This window comes from Arvicanthis niloticus, unplaced genomic scaffold, assembly GCF_011762505.2.
Source record: "Arvicanthis niloticus isolate mArvNil1 unplaced genomic scaffold, mArvNil1.pat.X pat_scaffold_895_arrow_ctg1, whole genome shotgun sequence".
NCBI lineage: Eukaryota > Metazoa > Chordata > Mammalia > Rodentia > Muridae > Arvicanthis > Arvicanthis niloticus.
The window spans coordinates 1-12173 of NW_023046470.1; positions in this window are offsets into that span (position 1 = coordinate 1).

Genomic DNA, 12173 nt, shown 5'->3' on the forward strand with positions numbered 1-12173 from the left:
CTGGCTGTCTGGAAACTCACTCCTTAGACCAAGCTGGCCTCGGAACTCAGAAAAACCGCCTGTCTCTGCCGCACAAGTGCTAGGATTAAGGCGTGCGCCACCACCACCTGGATCATTTATTTTTAAATCACATTTTCTGTTGGAAAAATAAGAGTTGGAAAGTATTACTTCTACTCTTATTACTTCATCTTCAAGTGAAGAAAGCATGAAATTGTTCAGAATGGCTCTACATGACTGTCATCTCAACAATTTGGGGGTCCCAGATGTAGGAGAATCGAGAGTTCAAGGTCATCTTTGGTCATGTAGCCAGTTGTCTGGATTCAAGGATACAAAAGAACTTGACTCTGCTGTCCAATACCAGGTAGGTGTTGATGTGTATACACTCTGCCTAAGAAGCAGCACAGGTCCAGCTCAAAGCTGACAGCTCTGAGAAGTCCCAGCCTTGGTCCACTCAATTTGTGGTGAATGGGAATCTCAGACAGATTTACTGCTACTTTGGGCAAATAGATAATGAGGAGTTCAGCTTGTCACAAACACATTAAAGAAGAAAAACACTTTCAGAATATAATAAGTTGAGGTAATCATTTCTGAAGTTCTTAGTGACTGGAGCTGCCAACTGTGGCATTCTGCAACCTTCAGGAGCCAATTACATTGTAGGCTTAAAACTTACATTAGTTAAACAAACAAAACATAAACAAACAAAAAATTTTTAAACCAATGGGGTCACTTCAGTTGTGAACTGTGTTAAGAATTAATATTATGAAAATACATTAACCTTAAAATTTTAAAGGTTCTAGTAGTAGAAGAGGTAGAGGATTAAAACAACAAACAAGCTGTCTTGAGCCCAGTATGTTATCTGTCATGAGCAGGTTGTGATAAGGGTTTAATGTCCCATGGAAAGAGGAGGGAGGTCCTCTGCACTCAGGAATCATATACAGGATTGACTGTGAGATGGTCAGTTCCCTGAGAGGAGAGAGAGTATGCCAGAGACAGAGGTTTGATATTTAATTGCTCTTTAATAATGCACAACAAAACAATATATTATTACCAATGCTAAAGCTATTGTAACACCGAGGTATTGCCACATTTCCTATGCATTGACTCTATCAATATCAATACAATAAAATAAGCACATGCTTCTGTGCACCTCTTCATCCACATCTTTAATTTAAAATATGGCTGTATAATCGCCTAATCCTAACTCAAACCCTGCTTGCTGTGGGGCATTTTCTTAATTACAACTTTTGAAGTGAGAAACCCTTTATTAATCTTGCCCTTTTTAGATGTTCAGATCCACCTTTAATCTGGCTACTGATTCTTTTGACAACCTACATATATAAAGGACATTGGACAGGTGGGTTTTGGTTTTGTTTTTAGTATTTGCCCTACTTTTTTACAAAACAAAGGTGTTTTGTTTGTTTATTTGTGTTTTAAAACTGGTATTAGTAAGTACTTATTTCTTCAGAATTCTGGTATTCACTGAGATCAGCTGTAATATCCTGCAACATGAAATTAACCAGCCCTTGAGTTTTCTAATTTACCTTGTCCAACAGCCTTTATTGGGACATTCTATTCAATAGCCTTTCTATATACAAAGATTTATTCTCTCTATGATTTGAGATATGTTTATCTACAAAATGTTTACTAATACAACTGTGTTTTTCTTCACTTTTCCACTAATAAAGATGTGCTGGCTACCAAGAGTGCTCAACTGTGTTTCCCTTATGATTCTGGCTTTTATTTAGGGTTGACTGATACCTGTCATCTGGTGGAAGGAAAGCTGCAGTTTCCCTGAGTCCACCATGAAGCCACAAAACTAGACTTTTGTTTCCTAAAATCCCTCTTAATGTTAATGGTGTTATCATTCTGTCTAAAACTCTACCTCACATTTACCTGGTGAGAACCAGGTATTCTCCTCCCCATAGTTACCTCTCTTTAAAGAGAGATGGAATGTGTTTTATGGGTGTATAGGAAGGTGTGGGGGAATGCCCCACCCCATGGGGATTTGGATGAGACCTCAGAGAAGGGGGCAAAGAATGAAGAGACAAGAGACACAAGGAAGAAGCACCAGTCTGAATGTCTGATCTAGTGCTTAAATTTTATTGTTCAGGTGCCTTTATAAAGGCAAGCAGGCAGGAGGGTCATCTGACAGTCAGAGTCCAGGGTCATCCCATAATTGCAGAGGTCTCTAAGCCCACAAGAATTCCTAGCACAAATTACTTATCTAAATATCTTCTCATAAGCAAGAAGGCAATTAAAACATTTCTCAGCTTGAGTTGCTTATCTGATTAATATTTCCTCCCTGGCAAAAGGGCAATAAATAAAGTATTCCTTAACTCAGGTTGTTTACTTAACTGACATTTGCTCTCAGGTAGAAGGGGGTTTTGGCTCCCAGCAGGGGAAGGGGATGTAGCAGAAGGCTCATGCCTCCTGCTGAGATATTTTTCCCCAGGAGGGACCATGCCTCATGCTGAGACAACTCTTACCCCTGAGGAACCTGCCACAAGACTGTATAGTATAAAATATAGTTTATTGAGGATATGGGGAGGGGAGTTAAGAAGGTAGTAGAGGAAGAGAAATGCAGAGAGAGCCAGAGAGTAGAGAAGTAGAGGCTAGGCATGAGCATGTGCAGAGAGAGGGGGAAGGGAAGAGCCCAAGAGAGCAAGAGAAAGACAACAAAAGGTCAAGAGATCAAAAGAGAGGGAGGCGCAAGCAGCCACCTATACAGGGGATCAGGCTGTTGCCAGGTAACTGTGGGGGGGGGAGCATACCTGGCTGTTGCCAGGTAACTGGGGTGGAGTTTAGACAGAATGCTAAGAAATATCTGGGAAATCCTTCCACTCGTGGGTCAAATTGATACCTCCACTGCACACTGAGTACTGGGCAATGAAGCTGTTCAGCTTGATTACAGGAAGAAGAAGGCAAGTGCTGTGAGGAAAGCCCAGGCAAGGTCTGGAGTCAGGTCCTGGTAACTGCAGGATCATTGTTCTTGAGACAGAACAGCAGGCAGCAGAACAGCCAGAGCTGGAATGGTGGGTTCTCCCCCAGGGCTGGGTGGTGTGAAATTCCTCTTTGAAGACAGAAACAAATGCTAATTGGGTGTAAACCCCTCCTGAGCTCTGGAGAAGATGTGACCCTGCTCTGGAAGCACACTTTAAACTTGAGGAGTGGTAAGGCCCACTGGCCAATCAATGCTTCCAAGCAGACCTGCCAATCAGACAAGGAGGCGGGTTCTTCCTGATATCATTCTGCTAGTTCGAGTTGGTGTGCAGGCTTGAGTGGTCATCTGTGCCCTGCTCTGATCTCTGCTGTGGATGCTGTGTGGAGACCTCAGGGAAGCTCTGAAATCGAGTCATGGTGAGCACAGGATCACTGCCCACAATGGGTAGGGCAGGCAGCTAAGCAGAGGGAGCTGGGGTGCTGGGTCCTCTCCGGAGCTGCATGGGAAGCATCAGCCAGATGTGACCACCTGTGAGGTCCCTGGTGATGCCCCTCATGTGTTAGATCAGGAGGTGACCTCTGAGTAACTTCACTGTCATGACTGATTCTGAATCTGCACAAAACATTTGGACCAGTTGTTTTCTTCTAGAAACACAAGTGGTTTCTTTGACTCTGCAGCACATGTGTCCAAATCCTTTTGTCTTTTATAGTATACATTAAGAAGACAGGTCTAAACCTAATAGATCTGCTTTTATATGTTACTTTGGTTTTTGTTTAGTTTTGTTAATTTTTTTCTATTGCAGTTTTTTATATTTCTTGACTTTATATGTTTAGGGTTTGATTATTATGTGGCAAAGAGACTTTTTCCCAATTTATTTGGCAGTTTGGATGTTTCTTGTACCTTAATAGTCATCTTCCTCTTTACTTTAAGAAATTTTTCAGTTATGATTTCACTGATAAATTTTCCAGACTTATTTTGGTGGGAGTTTTGTGACTGGGTTATTGTTCAATGTACGGATTTGCAGAGAGCCTTGGCTGAGTGCTGCCTCTTTTACTGATCTGTTTGTTTGTTATGTTCCAAAGGGAATGCTTGCTAATGTTGAAATCTGGGAGAAGAAGTGTGCAGGAAGAGATGTACTTAGTAATCTACAAGGAGACTTTGTCATTAACCAAGATTAACCTGCTTCTGGTGTTTAGTACAGTACTAGAGGCAAACTGTGAAAATTGCATTTTGGATAACAAATATTGTGGTAGATCTATGGAAAGTTTACCTTGTGTCCTTTCAGGCATCACATGTGGGTGGAACAGGAACTGTCTGCCCAAGTGGGGGCTATGATACAGGGATGAGGCAGGAAAGGAAGGGCTAAGTGGGGATTGTCTGCAGTGTCTTTAGGAGGCATGCACATAGGAGGGGTAATTTTCACTAATATTATTTTCCAATGGTGATGGCCACTGGTATTGTGTGCCAGTTGTAAGCTCAACTGATATTAGTGTTTGCAGTAACAGACAGTGAGGTAGGTCTTTGGATAAAGTACCTGTTCTACTGTCAGGCATGGCTTGCAGGTAAACAGTAGTATCTTTGATAATAAGGGGCTTAGTCAAAAAGATGAGTTTGTGAAGTCCAACCAACTCTGTTTTTGAGATTGCACAAAGTCCACTTGGGCAAACATCTTATGACTAAACACACTTATCAACAGCCATTCAAGGTACAACAGCAGGGTTTAGCTACATATAGATACTAAGTAAACCTTAAAGAGGAAAAAATGTTAACCTACCCATCATAGTTGTCAGATGGTTTTGTCTCCTTATTTGGTTCTTGCAAATTATAACAGACATGCCATTTCTAAAAAAATAAGTTGCTGACCTGTATGTTAATGTCCCAATCTTGTTGTAGCTGCAATAAATACTCAGCACCCCTAGAACTTGGCCTCTCATTTCAGACCTGATGTGAGATTGACTGTGGAGAATCCTTGTTACTGAGCTCATAGTACAGACCTTTGTTATTTGCATTGCAATAGGTTCTTGGTGGTTATTGGTGTACCAGTGAGTTGGGCACAACATCTTGGTGCATGGACTGGAACCCGGAAACCCTCAGGAATCCCAAGTGAATGCTGATGTGTCATTGTTCTTTGTGTCAGAGTGGCTTATCTGTCAGATTTGTGTCTGTGTACCTTGGGTTTTAGATTTTTCTTGAGTATTTGTAAAGGGAGATGACTAAAGTGAATGTGGAAGCACAGTATAGTGGATGCACTGGAGCATTGAAGCCACAAAGGGCTTGGAAGATGTTTCAAAGCCTGGTTGTAGGGGATGGTGTGCCCATGGTCTTAATTTTTGGGATGGTTTTCAGCTGACATTCATTCTAAAGCCAAGAAAAAGCCAGGTTTAGAACTAAGTGCTTTAGTTAGGAGAGATGACAGAGGTTTTGGTTAGTCAACAAAATGATGGACTAGGTATTAGGACTATCTTGTACCTCACTGGTACAATTAGAAATAATTATGTTCTAATTGTACTTTGAGAGAAATGTTTTATTTTAACAGGAAAGGGTGATATGTAGGAGGAGCTAAGGTAGGAGGAGTACTGAGAGGAAGAGAAGGAGAGGAAAAGTTAGGTGATGGGAGAAAGAAGAGAAAGAGGGAAGACATGGAGGCAGATGTTCATGTGTCTCCACCAGCCAAAGATAGTTTTATATATCTAGGTTGGGTATTGGGTTACACTTCTTTATTTTGGATTTTTTGAGACAGGGTTTCTCTGTGTAGCCCTGGCTGTCTTGGAACTCACTCAGTAGACCAGGCTGGCCTCATACTCAGAAATTCTACCTGTCTCTGCCTCCCAAGTGCTGGGATTAAAGGCATGCACAACCATTGCCCAGCTGGGTTACACTTCTGATTGAGCATTACCAAACTTATAAAGCCTTTGATTAACATTTTGAAAAAAACTGTATAAAAGCAAAAGGGAAAGTGGGCATGAATAGGGTTTTCTAGGGAGGGGAAATGGGGAAAGTGGATGGCATCTGAAATGTAAATAAAATATCCAAAAGAAAAAAAATTGGGACGGTTAAAGCCTACTTAGTACCCTGCTACATGGCTCACAGCTCCCTTCCTATCTTCATTGTCTCCTTTATACAATGGGAGAAATCTGCTGAGTAGCCTTTACCACCCCTTGTGGCTGTCTATTTTGTGTGTGGCACTTTGTTATTCTCTCATTGAGGAAATGAGACAGACTCCATCATAATGGATTTAGTTACTAGCCCCACACCTTGGGTTAAATCATTCTTAACAACAGGACTTAGACCCATTGACTAGTCCATGACAGAGAGCTCTTCGAGACAGCATCCAGAGCAAAATCAGGCTCTGCCTACCTTGTTTTACAGGGTAGAAAGACAAAGACCTCATTTCCAACCTCCTGAACTACCCTCTGCCCAGTTCATATGTGACTCTGTAGTTTTGAACTTGGAGCTGTCATGAGATGGAAGGTCCGTTCTTCATCGATTCTCACAAATTTAGCATATCTTCCTTGGGACAGAGATCCTGTCCTTTGTGGTGATCATTTCCAGGTCTGTGGAACAATCTGCTTTTCTGTCCACCTTCCAGCTGTTTTAGCCTCCTCTTTGGTAGCACTGGCCTGGGACCCAGGGTTAAAGATGCTTACCCCAGGTCAGCACAGCCTCTGAGCTCCCCATTCCAGTGTATCCTTCCCTGCTCTGAGTCAGGTGCCCTCTCTATTTTGTTCTTGCTCAGACACAACTCCAACTCCGTCTTGTAGTGTCAGGGGCTCCTGTAATTGATATGGTTAGCTCATTAGTTTTGTGTTGTACCAACTTCCTCACTTATTGTGTCTGTGTCATAATTGTTTTCAGTTCTCAGCATTTCAGAGCTACAGTCATCTGAAGGAGCCTAAATTGAGGGTGTGCCCTCATCAGAATGGCTGGGTGCTATGTCTGTGAGAGATAGTGTTGATGATTGATTAGGAAGGCTCTTCCACCGAGGGTGGGCAATATCCCTAAGCAAGAGGTCCTGGGCTGGATGAGAGAGCAGGCTGAGCTTGAGACAGTGACCAAGCAAGAGAGCAAGCCAGGAGATAGTGTTTGTCCATGCTTTTTGCCTTCAGTTTCTAATCTAAGCTTTCAAAATGATGGGCTGTGATCTGACAGAATCATGTACACAATCACTTATTTCCTGAGATGGTTTTGCTTAGAGGATTCAATCACAGTAGCAGAGTAGCAAGTTAGAACAAACAACCAAATGGTATCAAAGGGTTATTTGGCTGCTGTACAGAATCTATGTTGTAGATTGTATTCTTGTGGACAGGACAAATTTTGGGTACAAAGGTTTTTGGATTGGTTGGTTCTTTAACTCTCCATTGGGGTCCTGCTTGACTGCAGGATGTGGCCTCTTCAGCATCCATATCTCAATGCTATGCATCTCAGGTATGATCAACTCCATAGTCTCCTTGTCACCCTCCAATTCATGGTCTCTGACACATCCTAAATGCACCCCCTTCTCCCAGCCAGCTGCAGATTTTGATTCATTTTCTTCCTCTGGCCCTCTCTTGTCTCTCACCACACCTGTTGCTGGTTCTCCCTGATTACCCTTCTTATCTGCTCTCCCATGCAGTTCTCTCTCTTCCATCTGCCTCCTATGATGTTATACTCCCCCTTCTGAGTGATATTCAACTGTGCTCATTTGGGCCTTTTTTCTTGTATACTTTCTTTGTGTCTATGGAGTGTAGTGTGGGTTTCCTATATTTTATGATTACTATTCACTTGTAAGTGAGTATATACATGCATGTGCTTTTACGTCTGGGTTACCCCAATCGAGATGGTAGTTTTCTAGCTGTATCCATTTGCCTGAAAAATTCATGATGTCCTTGTATTTATAGCTGAATAATGTTTCATTTTGTAAATGAACTACATTTTCTATATTCATATTTTAGTTAAGGGGCATCTGGATTCTTTTCAGTTTCAAGTTCTTATGATTAAAATGGCTATGAACTAAGTGGAGAGGCTGCTCTAGGTCACCTGCTTCTACAGAGTCCCTCCTGTATCTTCTGTTTGTCCTTTGAGAGGTTGTTGGCCCCTGGGTATCCATGATGGTGTATCAAGTCTCTATTGGGTTAGGTGGATTCTCTCAGATGAGGCCAGATGTGGCAGCCCAGTTAAGGGAACAGATTCCGAAGACAGTACAGCAGTTTAGGGACAGCTCCTGCTACAGTTGTTGGAGGACCATCATGAAGACTGAGCTGCACATATGCTACTTATGGGCCATGGTCCTTTGTCCAGGCTGTGTTTGTTATTGTTTGTGGCTCAGTCTCTGAATGTCCCCAAGAATCAAGGTTAGTTGAGTCTGTTGTTCTTCCTGTGGAGTTCCTATCCTCTTCAGGACCTTCAATCCTTCCTCCAACTCTTCCATCAGAGTTACCAAGGTCTATGCAATGTTTGACTGTGGATCTCTGCTTCTGCTTCAGTCATCTGCTGGGTGGAGCCTCTGAATGGACAATTATTTAAGGCTCCTGTGTGGGAGCATCACAGAATATCCTTAATAATGTCATGGATTGGAGCTTGTCCATGTGTGTCTCCAATTGAATGAGTTTTCATTGGCCATTCCTTAAGTCTCTGCTCCAGCTTTACTTCTTCATTTCTCTTAGACAGGATAAATTTTGTTCTTGGTGTCTCCAGTGTTGTGGTTGAATCTGATCCTTCAGCTTTCTTCCTCATGCTCCCATACATTCCCCATTTGGACTCTGTCCCTAAATCACATAAGATACTGTGCACACATTTGCTGTTTAATGCTATGCTATTTTTGCAAACCCGGTGGTTTTATATTTTTAACTTATTCATTCTGTTTTTGTTTTTCTAGACCAAATTTCCCTGTGAAGGACTTCTTGTTCTGATTGTAGATATAGAAAGCACATAAGCCCCCTGACATGTTTTTGTTAAGTAAGCACATGCTTTTGTGCTGCTCTTCATCCACATCTTTAATTTTGAAATTTATCCATATGCATAAATTATATTCTATGTCTCTGGATTGCTTATGCTCATGTCATCAATATTATCTGATGCTTCAGATTCATTGAATTGCAGGTGTATGATGTTTTGGTACCTGTTATGTTTGTTGTGAAATTTTTGAACAAATAAGTGCATTATGACTGTGTACATGAATATGAGTATCATGTGTGCCTCATCTTTACTGTTGTCAGAAGATAGCCTCAGAACTCCTGATTTTGAAGAAATGGGCAGGTGTTGGTCCACATGTGTATGCTAGAAATTGATCACCATTATGTGGAAGACTAGCACGAGCTTCCATCTCCTGAGCTATAACTCCTGAACTACATTCTTTATTTCTGATCAGTATGTACATTACTAATATTTTTATCTGTCCATTTTTAAATCCTTAAACATGCATTTCCTTTTAGTAAAGTTTAATTAATGTTGCTGTTTAAACTCATTCACTTCATGTTTATGCCAGATGAATACAGAACTGTAGGGAATGTATAATTCTTTGCAGGAACTTCAGTAAAGAATTGTGTGTTCTCTCTATCATTTTTGTTTCCTGGTTTATTTTTGTAGCAGAGTGAGGTTCTTAACATGTAACTTTTGCTGTCCTGAAACTCATTTCATGACCTTGTTGGCATCCAGCTCAATGACATACACCTGCCTGTACCTCTGTGATTAAAGACATGAGAAATATATATAACTTGCCCATAATTTCTGTAGTTAGTAATTGTTCATATTGTTTTTCAAGTGTTTGCTAAGTACAGTTGATCTGTTTCCCTCTTGTAAATCTTTCTCAATTGTCATTTGTGTTGCAAATCTATATCCAATTCAAAGAGTTCAGGATTGAAACAGGTGAAGCTTATATTTCAACTTCCTTCTAAATTGACATGGTGATAATAATTCATGTGTCAGCAAATAAGTGGAGGAATCACCTGAATTATATGATTAAATTGTCCAGTAAGCATACATTTAATTTGTAGTGGTGTCAGTATCAGGCTTTGTGTTGTACACATGTATCTTATATTTCAGGAAGCAGTGAGTTTCGATGATGTGCATCTGAACTTCACTGCAGAAGAGTGGAATTTCCTGGATCCTTCCCAGAATAATCTCTACAAAGATGTGATGCTTGAGAACTACTGGAACCTCACTGCTACAGGTAAGACTGAATTTTCTTTTGCTTCTCAATATAAGGAAAAAATGTTTCTGCATTACTGACAATCATCTCTTATTTCAATAGAGAACAAGTAATATTGAGTTGAATAAATCAGGTTCATTGCTGTGAAAATTTAGAGTAACTTGAATTTTACCTGATTCCAATACCATATCATTTATTTTCTGGTACCATGTTTTAGGCTATAATTTGGAAGATCATCATATTGAAGAACAACATCAAACTTCTAGAAGTCATGAAAGGTAATTTTAATGTCTAAACTGATACAAATATGCCTGTGAGGAAATTTTACTATGATCTGGAAGTTCTAAAGGAAAACAAGTGTGTAAAATATCAGTCCTTTTATTGTAGCTATGATTATAATATTCTCCCAAAACTGTGTACCTCAATGTCAGTTATGTGATTTCTGTTTGCAAGGCATTTCTGTAAGAAAGAAGAGAAGGAAACAATGCCTTAAGCGATTCCTTTATTTGATTTGTATCTCAATTAGAACAATGTTGTGGAACTACCAATTTGTATAGTCTCATAATATTTAGATGTTGCATATTGATCAGTGATAAACATGTATCCATAACTTTCTAATAAGAAAATACTCCATAATAAAGTTGGTGATACTCATATACTTGTAGTGAAACTTTTAAGTTTATTGTGAGGTCAGTTTATGAGAGTCAAGAATGTTGTGGTGGAAAATCATTAATCATGTCTGATATGAACTAAAAGTAAATGTGTGTGAATTCAATGTAGAAACCTTCCATTTGTTCTTATTTTTTAATGGGCGTATCAGTTCTTAGAATGGATGAAACCATGTGAGCATAGAGATACTAAAAGTAACAGCGTACCTCTATGTAGATCAGAACAATGAGAAGATATGTAGTATTCTGCCTTTGGTAGACTTTCTGAATAAGATAGACATTTGCAATTCATTGGTTTTCTGACTTTCCTGAGAACATCCACAACATCACACTGCAGAAAATCTTTATGTGTACTAGAAGTTTGGAAGTTCTTCTGTTTATCTCACTCACAGTGCTGCAGTGGTGTGATTCACACTATAGGAAAAACTAAGAAAGCAATCAGTGTTTTAATGCCCTGATATCTTCAGACATGTGAAATATATCATACAGAAATCTCATATAGTAAAAAGATGTTAAAAATGTGAGGCATGTAATAAATGCTCTTACCATCACAAATGTTTTCAAAGAGGTAAAGCTACCCACAGTGAGCAAGTACAACCATGAACATCAAAGTGATAAAACTTTAAGATCTGAGTGCTCTTTATATTACACCAACTGCATAATTTATTTGTATTAATAAAATGATTGATCAGGTTAATGAATGTGGTAAAGCTTTCACATGTGTCCATTATTGTTGCAGGCATGAAAGAAGTCATACTGGAGAGAAACCACATGAATGTAACCAATGTGGTAAAGCCTTTTCACGTCACAGTAATCTCCAAAGACATAAAAGAACACATACTGGAGAGAAACCTTATGAATGTAATGAATGTGGTAAAGCCTTTTCATGTCACAGTCATCTCCAAAGACATAAAAGAACACATACTGGAGAGAAACCTCATGAATGTAGTCAATGTGGTAAAGCCTTTTCATTTCACAGTAGTCTCCAAATCCATAAAAGGACACATACTAGAGAGAAACCTTATGAATGTAATCAATGTGGTAAAGCCTTTTCACATCACAGTAGTCTCCAAATCCATAAAAGGACACATACTGGAGAGAAACCTTATGAATGTAATCAATGTGGTAAAGCTTTTTTATGTCACAATGGTCTCCGATATCATAAAAGAACACATACTCAAGAGAAACCTTATGATTGTAATAAATGTGGTAAAACCTTTGCAAAATCCAGTCATCTCCAAAAACATAAAAGAACACATAGTGGAGCGAAACCTCATGAATATAGTCAAGGTGGTAAAGCCTTTCCATGAAGTTTTTTTTCCTCCTAACACTTATACAAGAACCCATATTGGAGAAAAACTATGAATGTTATCTTTGTGTTAAAGCATTTGCATGTCCCACTAGTCTGTAAAACATTAATGATTTTATACTGGAAAGA